The following is a 14,242-nucleotide window of genomic DNA, read 5'->3' on the forward strand; positions in this document are numbered from 1 at the left end:
GTCAGCAGCATGCAGCAAAGAGAACTCCTGATCTCCCCAGAACAGCGGAAGGTATTGATTGTCCAAGCCAGGAACAGCCGCAACTACAGAGTATTAAAGCAAAGCACTTCAGTCAAAGCAGACTTCAGAGGTGGCCCATCTGGTCTGTCACTGATAACCAGCCGTCTGTAAGCTCAGTGATGCAGAACCTCAGGGGGAAACAATCACAAGCCAGAGTTTGCAATTAATTCTCTAAGGACGTCAATCAGCAGGTAGATCCTGGATGGGCAGCTGCTGCCCAGAGATGTCCCTGTCATGTTCTCCTGGGTCAGGTTAAGATCCAGCTCAAGAGTTATACAGCAAAACTGCTCCACAGGACTAGTAACACGTCCTCACTCAGCCAGGGTAAGGTAACACCGGCCTTTGAATCCATCAACAGCAGTGAAATGGCAAGAGCTAGATTTCATCCAATGCGTCCACTAAATGTCTGAGCGAGTAAGGGTGGGTGTACCACTCAGCTCCAAGAGTTAAATGGAGCAGGTAGATCACACAAAACAGGTTCTGATGAAAGGTCATTGACCTGAAACATTAACACTTTCTCTCACCACAGACGCTGTCTGACCAGCTGAATATTTCCACACTTTATTTTTATTCCCAACAAGTCTGTTTTCCTTGGAAGGCTGAGAACTGGTTTTACTGAAATTGTCAAGATATTAAGGGGGATTAAAATGTAAATGCAGAGGAAGATTCTGGCTTCTCCCCTCTTTCTTTCCAGTCCTGATGAAGGACCTCGGCCCAAATCATCAACTGTCCATTTCCCTCCGTAGACGCTGCCTGACCTGCCGAGTTCCTCCAGCGTTTTGTTTGTGAATACAGAGAAAATATTTCCACACATCAGCGAGGCTGGGACAAGGCAAAGTCTAAAGCTTAGGATCAGAGCTTCAGGAATGAAGTTGGGAAACACTTCAACACACAGACCAGGGAGATGCGGAACTCTTCATCAAGTGAAACACTGAGGCTGGGTTTGTTGTTAATTTTAATTTCGAGGCTGATAGATTTTTATTAACTATAAGCTATCAAGAGATATGAAAAGAGAGAAGTACATAGAGTTAGATCAGCCGGGATTACAATGAATGTGGAACTGATTCAAGAGGCTGTTCACACCTCCCTATTGAAGGAGTTCGTGTGGGGGGCAGTTTGCATCTCCATTCAATGCAACAAAGCTTTTCATCACTGCCCCGGCAGCAAGTTCAAAGCTGCCTCACTGAACACCCCTAATTACCTTGGGAAGGTGGAGGAGAAGCAGCTGGAACCACTGCTGTCCGCGTGGTGCCACTGCTGCCATGGTGGCGGCGGTTGGGGTACCAGAGTCGCTCGCTCGGTCTGGGCCTGGAGTCACACACAGGCTGGACCAGGGAGTGTCGTCACGTTTTCTTCCCCAGTGTTTAGTGCCCACCATTACTGCTGCCGCCTTAACTCCAGGTGTATGTCATTAACGGAATTTAAATTCTGCAGCAGCTGTGATGCTCCTGATAATTAGTGTGGGTTCCTAGATTACTATTTGGTAACCTGGCAACCATACTACCTGCATGCAGTAAAAACTGCCACCTTGCTAACTGCTCCGAGGGAATTGTGGCTCCCCTCACAGAGCCCCTGTGGCTGAGGATGGTGACTTCATCTCTACTGAAAGTAAATGTGTTGTAGAATTTTCACGCCTCGCTGCATGGGTTGTGTTGGTGCCTCAGGAGAGAACATTCCCCCGTGCCTTGGAAAGAACAGCGCCATCAGACACAGGAACCTCATCCTTGCTGGTGAGCGAGTGAGAAGATGAGGGGTGGCCAGAGCTCCCCACCATCAGGAGTCAGGAACAAAAAGCACAATACTGGAAGTACTCAGTGGGTCAAGCAGCAGCTGTGGAGGCAAAAGGTGTAAACCACATGTTCAGGGTTCCAGTGCTCTGTCTGTTGTTCCAGATTCTAGTATCTGCACTCTCTCCATATAGGGGCATGAATTGTTAGCAATAATGTGAAGTCTTCTGTACAACTTCAGGGACCTACAACATAGAGAGGCCATTGTGTCTCACGTAGCCTGATCATATCATTAGATAGGCCCAGCACAGGGAGTACGTTGGAGTTTTGACCTTATTTACCATAAAGCCAAGAAGCTGGTGTTCTGGTCACGGGGTGGGGTGGAGGGAGGTCTGGTCACGGGGTGGGGTGGAGGGAGGTCTGGTCACGGGGTGGGGTGGGTGAGGGTGGGTGGTGGGAGGTGGTGCAAGTCCTAAACCCAAGCCCAAGCCAAATTCACAGTCTCCCTGCATGAAACTTAAAATTTATTTTTTCAGCTCACGTTTCCTGACACATGCACAGATGACACGGTTTCACGTTACAGAAAACCACTATACGGACAGTTTCCTCGCATCACAACCCCCACCATAATGCCTGTGTTTCTTAAAATAAAAAAATAAATGTTAAGGTTGACAAAGCCATTAGCTCTGGTTCCCTGAAGTGATCTGAGAATTCAGTTCCCGTCATTTTGTTGACGGGGATCATGAAGGTTTTGTTTTTACTTCATTGTTCACAAGGTGCAGATGTCGATGGCAATGCCAGCATTTGTCATCCACCCCTCACTGGTCCTGCACTGAAGATGCCATGAAGAACTCGTAGTAAACCAGGTGGTGCAGTAGATTCACAGTTACCACTACTGAGACCTGATTTTCTTTCTAATTCCAGATTTAATTGTTGAATTTAAATTCCCCTTTCAAAGGCGAATCACTGGGTCAGTGGTCCAGTACTCTGACTGCTCCAGTAACGTAACCCCTACCCTACCATAAGGTTCCCTGCTCAGTGTCTGCATTGTGGAGTGGAGCCAGGAGAGAATGTGTTTGCTGGGTTCACTGTTCAACAACAGGTCAGTTTGTTCCGTGACACCTGCCCTAAAGAATGCCTCTATCTGGTGGAAAGGAGACTGATCCATTTACCTTGCAGAATGGAAAATTCTTCTCATTCCATTGCCGCCCATAGTTTCCTATCTGGAGGGTTGCGAAGCTACTTCAGGTATTTCAGATATTGCACATAGACAAGGCACTTATGCATCCGAACTTGGTGGACTACAAGCTGTCAGTTGTGAGTTAAAACATTGCAATTAAATCTGCCCTACCTCAAACACAGAAACTGAAAGGTCTCAGGTTTCTGTACAAGGGAAGAGGACTCAATTCCTGGTTAGGTTGTGTTTAGTGTGGATGTCATTGTCAACACATGGATGGGTTGGTGTAGGGAGAACTGTCAACACACGGATGGGTTTTCCTGTTAGTTAAGGAAAGGAGGGAAATCATGTTGCACATTGTATGGGAAAAGACAAAGTGTGAACTATTCTTCCATTAATGCACAAGGGATATGAATGAAGTACCAGATGACTGTGCCTGGATCACTAATCAGCCAGACCAAAGAGTGATGTCTGCTCTCACAATACATAAACCATTCACTGAATACCCAAACACTGTCAGTGGTATGCAGCAGTTAAGTTACGGGACCAAGAGTTCTGGACCATTGTCCTGGAGGCGTGAGTTCAAACCCCACCATGGTAGCTGGGCAATATCAATTAAAGCAGTTAAATAAATCTGGAACTGAGAGGAAAAAGTCAGCGACAGGGGCCATGATGCTATTAGATTTCCTTAAAAACCTGTCTGGTTCAGTAATGTCCTTCGGGGAAGAAAATCTGCTGTCCTTACCCAGTCTGGTCTCTACGTGACTCCAGACCCACCCACTTGATTTGCTCTTAGCTGCCTCTGGATGAAAGGGGAGAGGAAAGCTGGTTTCACGCAGAGGGAGTGGGGGTCTGGAACTCACTGCCTGAAAGGACGGTGGACAGAAGCCCTGAAACAGTCCTTGGGTGTGGAATTGGGGCTGGAACTGTCAGGCCCAGAAACCCAGTGGGGTGGGGGATGGGGGTGTGAGTGTGGGGGTGGGTGGGTGGGGAGTTTGGTGTGGAGTGGGGTTGGGGGTTGGGTGAGGGTGTGGGGATGGGGTGTGGGGGCAGAGGTGGGTGTGGTGTTGGGGGGTGCAGGAGGAGGTCAGCAGACTGGTGTTGGATTTACTGCAGTGATGTGGGAAGGTGTCAGGAGACAGGGAGTGAGTGGGGGACGTGACAGAGTGGACCAGGATCTCACAGACTGAATGGTCACTCTGGAACGCTGAGAGAGCAGGGCAGCGGAAAGGTGCGTGGGATCCCATTCCAGGTGGCACAAGTTATACAGCATTGGAGTGGGGCATGAGGAGGGACACAGGAAACCTGCCCTTGTTCTGGCACAGAACAGACGGTGCGAGACCAGAAGTGCAGGAAAGAGCAGTTGAGAGGCCTGTGGACGACACGGTTCAGGAAGAATGGAGGCATTTCAGAGGCACTGGTCCGGAAAGTACTGATACTGGACGTGATGAAGGCAGAGCAACAGGGAGAATGGAACAGAGTTCTTAAAGGAGGAAGGGTAGTCGCGATAGCTGTGGGAGTCTGGGATTATAATGGATGTCGAGTTTAACTTCCTTTCTGAAGGACAATGTCCCCAACAAAGCAGCATTCACTCAGTCCTGCCCCAGACTTTGTGTTCAAGTCCCTGAAGTGAGACTTGAACCCCAATAAACTTCTGACTCAGGGGCAAGAATGTGACCTATGAGACATATATTGAGCAACCTAAAGAACTTTCAAATGTCCATGTCACAGATTTATAAAAAAAATATAAAGTAAGACAGTCATTCCCCACCAGCAGCAGCCAAGGCCCGATGAAAGGTCATTGACCTGGAACTTCAATGCTGCTCCTCTCACCACAGATGCTGCCTGACCTGCTGAGATTTTCCAACACTTCCTGGTTTTATTTCAAGAGTTGTAAGCCGAGTGAATCGGAATCAGGTTTATTATCACTGACATATGTTGTGAAATGTGTTGTTTCGTGGCAGCAGTACAGTGCACGACATAAAGACATAAAAATTACTACAAGTTACAAAAATAAGTAAATAGTGCGAAAGAGGAATAACGAGGTAGTGTTCATGGGTTCATGGACTGTTCAGAAATGTGGTGGCGGAGGGGAAGAAGCTGTTCCTGAATCGTTGAGTGTGGGTCTTCAGGTTCCTGTACCTCCTCCCCGATGGTAGTAACGAGAAGAGGGCATGTCCCAGATGGTGTGGGTACTTAGTGATGGATGCCACCTTCTTGAGGCATCGCCTCTTGAGGATGTCCTCGATGGCGGGGAGGGTTGTGCCCGTGATGGAGCTGGTTGAGTCTACAACCCTCTGCAGCCTCTTGCGATCCTGTGCATTGGAGCCTCCGTACCAGGCTGTGATGCAACCAGTCAGAATGCTCTCCACCGTACATCTGTAGAAATTTGCAAGAGACTTTGGTGACTGACCGAATTGGATGAAATTAGATGGAAGCAGAACTGTGGTTTTATTGTTGGGTCCCGTTGGATCCACTGCCTAGGATTCCACTCCTTGATCTGACCAAAGCCACCCGACAGGTGTTATCGGCTTTGTGTCTTGAAAAGTGTCCAGGTTTTTTTCCTGGGAAACAGCTGTTGGTGGGAAAGCCAGCAAGTACCTGCCTACCCCTGACAACCATGAGGGCTTCATGAGCTTCTGCTGAGGGAACTAAAAGTCAGATGGGGATCAGGTCAGGTGTCGAACTTTAGTGAACCAGTTGTGTTTAATGACAATCCATAAATATCAGCCCCAGGGAGACCTCTGCTGCTCTTTAAACAACTGTCACCACACAGTGGCACAGCAGGTAGAGCCGCTGCCTCAGAGCACCAGAGACCCCAGTTCAATCCTGACGTCAGGCGCTGTCTGTGTGGAGTTTGCACGTTCTCCCTGTGACTGTGAGTTACCCCCAGGTGCTCTGGTTTCCTCCCTTGTCATAAGACATGTGGGTTGGTGGGTTAATTGGCTGATGCAAATTGTCCCTCGTGTGTGGGTCTGGGGTAGAATCTGGGGGGAGTTGATGGGAATGTGGGGAGAATAAAATGGGATCAGTGCAGATGGATGGTTGATGGTCGGCACGGACTCGGTGGGCCGAAGGGCCTGTTTCCGTGCTGAATGATTCTGTGACTTTATGGCCAGTTGAGGGAAGAGACTCAGCAAACGGACACAGGGCTGGGAGGCCCAAAGATAATCGAGAAAGATGGAGGAGAGATGATAAAAGATACTGGATAGGAATTAAAGGATTCCAACAGAATTAGGAAGTGAGGATCAGAAGAGAACCAACAAGGAGAAGGGTGATACGAAGAAAGCAAACTGTTTTGGATGGGAGATGGTGAAGAGGGAGTAATGGGTGAGGGGAAGGGGAAAGGAGGAGACGATAAGGAAGGGCACGAAGCTGCTCGTTTGTGCATGAACCTTCACTTATAACCCCTCCACCTTGTCCACTCCACGGTGGACAACCCCAGCTCCCACACCCTGCCCACTAACTGAAGCCCCTTGTTCCCAGGACCTTTCTACTGAAAGCTTTCAGCATCCTCCAGCGCCTTCACGTCCTTCCACGAGTGTGAAGACCAGAGGTGGACACAACAACCTGGCTGCTCGTCCCCTCCGTGTCCCTATTCATAAAGGCCAGGACCCTGTACTCTGTTTTACTTGCTATTTTCACCTGTTCTGTCAGCTCCAAAGATTTGTGCAGGTCTACTGGAGTCTCAGTGCCTTCCTAAGACGTGCACCCTCCATACATAGCTGTGGACACCAGGGAACAAAAGGCGCCAGCTCAGTCAGTCTGCAGAATGTGTGTCACTCACCAGAAAACAGGCAGAATTGTGCCATGTTCGCCTGTGCTATTAGCAACCATCAGAGTGCATTCCACGTAATATCCACCTCTGCCAGTCAGAGCGATCTGTTTTGTTAAAATACCTAAAGCATAAAAAAGAACCAGCTCAGAGTTCCCGCAGAGCACTGATTGCTGCAACACGCCACCATTTAGACAAAACGTTGACCCACTTGGTATAAAACCTGAATAAGTCACAATCGAATTTTCAAACGAGGGGAGGTATCTGTCGGTCTCCAGCACCTGGGGGAGGGGGTGGTTAAAGGGGACAGACCTGCACAGTAGCTTGTTCCATGTCCCAAGCTATCCCTGGGAATACCAGACAGTATGTAAAACTACACTGTATGTGCAAAAAATGTAACATTTGGAGCTCTGTCGAGTTCTAAAGGTTGAACGTTATTGACCCACCCAGAACCTAAATTTCTCTGTAAACTTCAGTGCACACACGGTGGTAATGTCAGCTCCCAGGCACTGCCTGCTCCACAGCCACACACTTTAACCTGCCAAGGTTAACTGAACATCCTTCAAAAACTCTGCATGCAGAGTGTGAAGCTGCAGTGGTCTAAGCAGAGTACACAAGATTAAACTGGAATCGACTGGTGTGAAAATTAAAAATGAGAATGAGGTAAGGAACAACACTGACAAATGTTTCAGCAAGACTAAGGTTATACAGGGATTGATAATAAAAGTGCAGCAGTGTAACTAGAATCTAAAACACTTCCAAAACCATAGCAGCCTGAAGGTATCCAAAGAGGAAGTCCAGTCAGCAAAGGGTTCAAACAGAGCTGAACCAGACGACAAAGTGATAATGAAAATGGGAAATGAGGTCTAAAAACATACCATTGATTTGCATGAAGTACAGAATTGAAATGTCCCAATTGGATGAGAAACGTGAATTGTTAGAGCAACTTGCACAACTTCCAGACTACCAAAGTGCTCGAGAATTAAGTTTTTTAAAATTTTAGTCACTGTTCTGATGATGAGAGATGACAGCCAGTTTGTGCACAGCAAGCTGCAACAGGCAAGTGTGATTGTGAACAGATAATCAGTTCTAGTGATGCTGGTTGAGGGTTAAGCATTTATCTCAGAACACCAGGGAGAATCTGTCTGCTCTTCAAAATTGTGCCTGGGAACTTTCTCCTTCAACCAGGAAGCCTGTGGGGCCTTGGTTTAACCTAGATCTTTGTGCTCAAGCCTTTGGAATGGGAACTTGGACCCAAAGCTGTCTGATCCATAGGTCACCCAGTCGTCAGACATAGGTCTGATCTGTAGCCCAAACGGCATAGAGAGGCAAGCGCACGAGATGGGTGTTTGTGCCAAGACCCAGAGAGGCCACATTGCAGGTTCTTTACCTGAATCAGTAACAGTTTGTCAGTCAAATGGCAGATCAACGATATGTTGCCTGTATCCCAGGTCCCAGCCTTTCACGGACACATAAAGAGATATTGGGGCAGAAGGTCAGGAACTCAATCACAATGGGGTTCAGGAGAACATTACTGGGAAGAGATGTGGTGAGCCAGAGAGGTGTAGGGAAGGAATCCACGATGTTTGGAGCTCAGCAGCTAAAGGCACAACCGATGGTGGAGCATCTTGGGATGGTCCAGAGACCAGAATTGGAGGAATGCCAAAATCTTGGGTTGTAGGGCTGGAGAAAGTTACAGAGAGGGAGCAACACACAAACTGCTGGGGTAACTCAGTGGGTGCAGCAGGATCTGTGGAGGGAAATGGACAGTCCGCGTTTTGGCTCAAGACCCTTCATTTGGGCTGGGAGGGAGGCCAGGGAAGGACTTTGAAACAAGGATTTTAGAAACAGGATTATTTTAGAAGCACTTATTCCGGCTGGAGGCCTGTGAGTAGTGGTGTTCCGCAGGGATCTGTGCTGGGACCTCTGCTGTTTGTGATGTACATAAAGGACCTGGACGAGTATGTTGATGGGTGGGTTGGTAAGTTTGCAGACGATACCAAGATTGGTGGAGTTGTGAATGATGCAAAAGACCTCTCCTTTCCTCCCCTCCTGTCCCTTCCCTTGCAGGAGGGTGGGGGAGTGCTGATTGTAGAAACAAGTCACTTTTATTCATTTATGAAGAGTGAGGGGGGCAGAGAACAGGAACCCTCAGGCGTGTGTTGTAGAGGAAGTTGGGAATCTCTGATAAGGAATATTTCTCCTTTTGTTGTTGAGAAACTCTTCAGTGTGAATGAAGTTATTTTGTTGTTTCAAAAACCACATATTTTTTCATTGTAAATATTTGGAAACTTTTATTAATCTCTGACCTTTTCCCTGTGACCAGCTGTCCGGTGGTTACCCAGGTCCTGCACCGTATTGCCGTCGTTTCACTGGCTCCCTGTCTCAGGTACCTCTCCTTGGCTCTGGCTGGAGGTTCCTGCAGCCCCAGAAATAATGACCATCTGATGAAAAAGAGAAACTTGCATTTCTGTAGTGCCTTTCACAACCTCAGGATGAGCCAATGTTCCCCACACCAGTGAAATGCTTCAAATGTGGGATCATCAGGGTAATGCAGGAACCTCCCAGTGTGGTAGGTGTTCAGGGATGGTTATCATTGACCAGGACGATAGCACCTGCTTCAAGTATTGCCAATCTCCAGGTGAGCACGTGGCCTGGTGTAACATGGACAGCACAGTCATGGCTGTCTGGATTTGTGCTGAGGTCTCTGGGTTGAACTTGGAAGTCGGGTGAGCGAGATACCAGCTGAGCTTCACCACCGTCGGGGAAACAGTAACTCTCTGAGGTTACGATGGTCTGACTTAGAACATAGGACAGCACAGGAACAGGCCCTTTGGACCACCATGTTGTGCCAAACAAACTAAGCTAATGACACCTAACTAAACTAATCCCTTCTGCCTGCACCTGATCCATATCCCTCCATTCTCTGCACATCCATGTGCCTATCTAAGAGCACCTTAAACCCCTCTATCGTATCTGGATCCACCCCCACTCCTGGCAGCACATTCCAGGCAGCCACCACTCTCTGTGTAAAAAACTTGCCCCACACATCTCCTTTGAACTTTCCCCCTCTCACCTTAAGTGCATGCCCTCTAGTATTAAATTTATTTAGTAAAAGACAGCAGCTGTCTACTCCACCTGTGCCTCTTATAAACCTCTATCAGGTCTCCCCTCAGCCTCCTCCGCTCTAGAGAAAACAACCCAAGTTTGTCCAACCTCTCCTCATAGCTCATGCCCTCTAATCCAGGCAGCATCCTAGTGAACCTCCGAAGCCTCCACATCCTTCTCTGATTATTCACTGTGTCACACTTCTTCCTGAGTAATAGCAGTGGCAACACTGAGCATGAATCATGTGGTCACGGCGATAACATGACCTCATCTTTCACAAAGTACACAGGTTGAAACGTGAGTCTGACTGAAGTCTCTGTGACGCCAGCAATGACTGGTGTTCAATGTTATTAATCCCAATCACTTATCCATCATGACAAAGCACAACACATTTCTCACATACCTCCAACCTTTATGGTTCCAGGAAATGCACACTGACTGTAGCATTTGTACCTATTTTGTTTAACCTCCAAGTTAATTATCAAGTGTTATCTTTGGATATTATTTACAGGGTGAATTAATAGCATAGTAAACCAAGTGTCTATTTATTGGTTCAGGGAAGTAGTAAAGCATTAAATCCCCACACACTCCTCCCTCACTGATCATGGGCAGTCCTTGACATCTGACAAGTGGCACTGACCTTCTCTGTAATCACAGAGACTCAGGTATAAAAGCACTGATTATAACTCACTAATTCGTCTGGACCGGTTCAAGTGCTTCACTGACTACTTAACCTGTAATTAGCAATTTAATTTCACACCAGTGTGTTCTATAATGAGTAAGAAACTAAAGTTTGGTTAAAGAAGAGGGGAAGTAGAAACTACAGCAGCTCCCACCGGTAACAGCGAAATAACTTCCCCAGGAAACAAAGTGTAGTGAGGGAAGGGTGGTACATGGATAAAATCAATTGTCAATGGGCTCGATTGACGGGTTTTACCTGACCATCTCCGCCAGGGTTGGGAAGGCTGTTGTCACAACAAGCAGCTTTACAAAAATCACCAACGTTGAAGGAAAGTTTGAGTTTCTTTACTGCTTCTGATACCTCTCTGCCATGCTGGCATCCAGGTTTCACGCACTGCGACAAGTTGTAGTGGGCTCCAGTGATGTCGTTCAGTATCCTGTTGAGGGGTGGGTTCGGGGGGCTGAAGAAACTTCATCAACAGTGGGTCAGAGGGGTGAACAATGTCAACAGAAGGCAAGAGTGTTGGTCACAAGGCAACTTGTGAACTGATTAAAAGCGGCATTAGCAACCTTACAGGCATGAAAGGGCAATGCTACAGAGGTTAAATGAAAGGGACAAATGGTCTGGGCCTGACGGAATAGATTTAGGGATCCTGAGGAAAATGTGGGATGAAATAACAGAGCCCCTTGATATCAGTGTGGGTGTTTCCAAAGCTAACAGTGGTGAGGCCAGTGGTCTGTGGAGTAACTTAGGCAGCAACTTCCAGAGTGACCCATGAACAATTCATGAGGATGCTCCAGACAGACATTGAGAGAAACAAAGGACAGCCGATGCTGGAATCCAGATGAAAAACACGATGATGCTGGAGGAACTCAGCAGGTCAGGCAGCCTCCGTGGAGAAAAGCAGGCGGTCAACATTTTGGGTCAGGACCCTTCCTCAGGACTTAAGATAGGAAAAGGAGAAGCCCAATATATAGGAGGGAAAAGCAGAGCAGTATTTAATTAGGAGGTCGAGGGGGATAGGATTGGTGCAGGGAACTGGTGCTGAGGTGCAGGGTCATGTGGTTGGCAGAGAAGGTTTAAACACAGAAACCCTGAGGTGACACCTGACCCCCTGTGAGAGGTGTTGCTTCATTGGAAGTCCTGCATTGGTGTGGCCACCAGTTTTCACTAAAGGCCCCAGAACAAGTTAGGGCTGATTCTTCCAGGACCAGGTGAATATTTAAAGCTGTGATCATGTGTAATTATTTACAGATAATTATACAATTATAATTTTATAACTGTGGTGTCTCATTCCCTTAAAGGTGATGACAATATTTGAAATAAACATTTTTCTTACTTTAAGTCTCTCTCTATCTTTGAATTCTCAATTTTCATTTCACTTTCAATAAATGATTTAAACCCACTTGATACCTTTGCTTTAACTTCTGCTTGTCTCAACAAGGAGTCCTTCTTCAGTCTGGAGGTGACAGAGCTTCATTGCTCCTGAGTGCTCACTGAATCCACCAGTGCAATACAGTGGACAGGAGGTTAATGCTCGGGGCTCAAGCTGCTGATCCATGTTCTGAAAGGCAAGTGTTCCTTTCCCAACAACCCGAAACCCCTCCCAGTGATGTGGGACCCCTCATGCCTGGGCAGACATGGTGTGGTGACCACCACACGGACCACTGTGTCCCCCTCCCCATGACACCCATGACAGCCTCTTCTGCAGTTGCTGTGGCTCATGTAGTGAGAGGTCCCTTCAGCTGTGACCACTTTCCCTGTGGTCAGTGGGAACTATTTCCCACCCCCACGCTGACCCATCGGTCTGTGACCTCCTGCACTGCCACAGTGAGGCCCAACACAAGCCTGAGGAACAGCACCGGGAAAATGTACCCCTCAGATCTCCTGTAAATGTCACCCCCCTCCCCCTAAACCTGTGCCGCCTGGTCCCAGACGCCCCTGCCCTAGGAAACAGACTCTCTGTCCATCTATACCCCTGATAATTTTAGAAACCCCTCAATTTTCAAATGTTCCAGTGAGAACAAACCCGGCCTATCTGATCTCTCCTTGTAACAACAGTTCCACCCCCAACGCCCTGTCGAACCCCTTCTGTACCCTCTCTGCTGCTACCACATCCTTCCTGTGGCGTGAAGTCCGCCTGTGCTGTGGGCCCAGCTGTTTGTTGGGAGTGGAGGACATAGCTGCCTGACCTGCTGGGCAGGTCCTCCTCTCAGTATTTCACAACTCCCACATTCTTTTGTCTATGTTCTTACCCTCGAACTGCTCCCATTCACTCACTGACAAATCACCTCGTCTGCAGCTTATCTCCATGGTCACCCGACTGTGCCCCCGTCAGAGGCATCCCCTCCTTCACTCTGAATGAAAAACACAAACTCAGCAAACCAGGCAGCATCCGTGGAGAAAAGCAGGCGGTCGACGTTTCGGGTCAGGACTGAAGATGGGAAAAGGGGAAGCCCAATATATAGGAGGGAAAAGCAGAGCAGTGATAGGTGGACAAAAGAGGGGAGGTGGGGTGGGCACAGGGAGGTGATAGGGAGATGCAGGTAAGAGATGGTGATGGGCAGGTGCGGGGGAGGAGGGCAGAGCAGATCCACCGGAGGATGGGTCGAAGGTAAGGAGAGGGAAAAAAAGGCTAGGAAAGGGAAGAAGAGAAGAAGCCTGGTGAGGGGGGGGGGGGGTCGGGTTGTGGGGAAGTGGGGTGGGGATGACCTAAAGTGGGAGAATTCAGTGTTCATGCCGTTAGGCTGCAAAGTTCCAAGACGGAAAACGAGCTGCTGTTCCTCCAGTTTGCGCTTGGAATTCTCCCGGCAGTGGAGGAGGCCGAGGACTAACATATCAGTTACCCTCCTTCGCCCTCCCTGTTGCCCAGTGGGCTTCTCTTGTCTCCTTCCCAGTTCTGATGAAGGGACTTCCACCTGAAGCACTGACTCTGTTTCCCTTCCCACAGATGCTGCCTGACCTGCTGAGTATTTCCAGCATTTTCTATTTCTGTTTCAGATCTCCATCACCTGCAGTGTTTTTGATTTTCACCGACGTGGTGGTGATTTGATTCCTTCACCGACAGAGGAAGCCAAGGTTGCCCCTGGGCAGAGTTAGCAGATCAGACACCAGTCGCCAAGGCTGCCACCTGCTCTCCCTGGCATTCTGGTTTGGTGGTCCCCCACTCCCCGAGCACACGGCCTCCTCACTCCCTTTCTATATCTCCCCTTCTCCCCTCCATCCCAGCTCCACACAGTCATGGAGTCACACAGAACGGAAACAGGCCCTTCGGCCCAACTCGTCCATGCTGACCAAGGTGCCTTCCTGAGTTAATCCCATTTGCCCCGTTACGGACTCAGTGAAAGTCCCTTTAAGATAGAGAGTGTGTGTGTATGTGTGTGTGGGGCGTGCTTACGTCAATAGAAGATAAAGGACGTAATGACGTTGTTGAAGAAGTCAGAAGAAGAAGGAGAGAGAGAGAGAAGGGAGAGAGACACCAGCCTGCTTGTTTTCTCTATCGATGGATGAGAAACAATAACTGTGTTTGCCACTGAAATCCATGTATGGAAGTTGGAAGTAATCCGGTGGAGTTCACTTTGTTGCTGACCTGTAGAAGGAAACAGGTATTTGTGTGTGGACGACCACGGTTCGGATGCTTTTCGGGGTGAGGAAGTCACTACCGAGTAAACACTGGAGTGTCGTTTGGGTTCCATCGTGGAACATTTGGATTT

General features: G+C 48.3%; 1 long non-coding RNA gene across 1 annotated transcript; it reads right to left on the reverse strand.

Moving 5' to 3' along the window:
* Positions 1-5,174: 5,174 nt before the first annotated feature.
* LOC127583463 (uncharacterized) lies at positions 5,175-9,148 on the reverse strand. Its single transcript, XR_007958259.1, has 3 exons — positions 9,049-9,148; positions 6,752-6,863; positions 5,175-5,343 (listed from the first exon to the last, which is right to left on the reverse strand). It is a non-coding gene; the product is annotated as an uncharacterized LOC127583463 (long non-coding RNA).
* Between the last annotated feature and the right edge of the window lie 5,094 nt (positions 9,149-14,242).

Source organism: Pristis pectinata, chromosome 26, assembly GCF_009764475.1.
Source record: "Pristis pectinata isolate sPriPec2 chromosome 26, sPriPec2.1.pri, whole genome shotgun sequence".
Taxonomy (NCBI): domain Eukaryota; kingdom Metazoa; phylum Chordata; class Chondrichthyes; order Rhinopristiformes; family Pristidae; genus Pristis; species Pristis pectinata.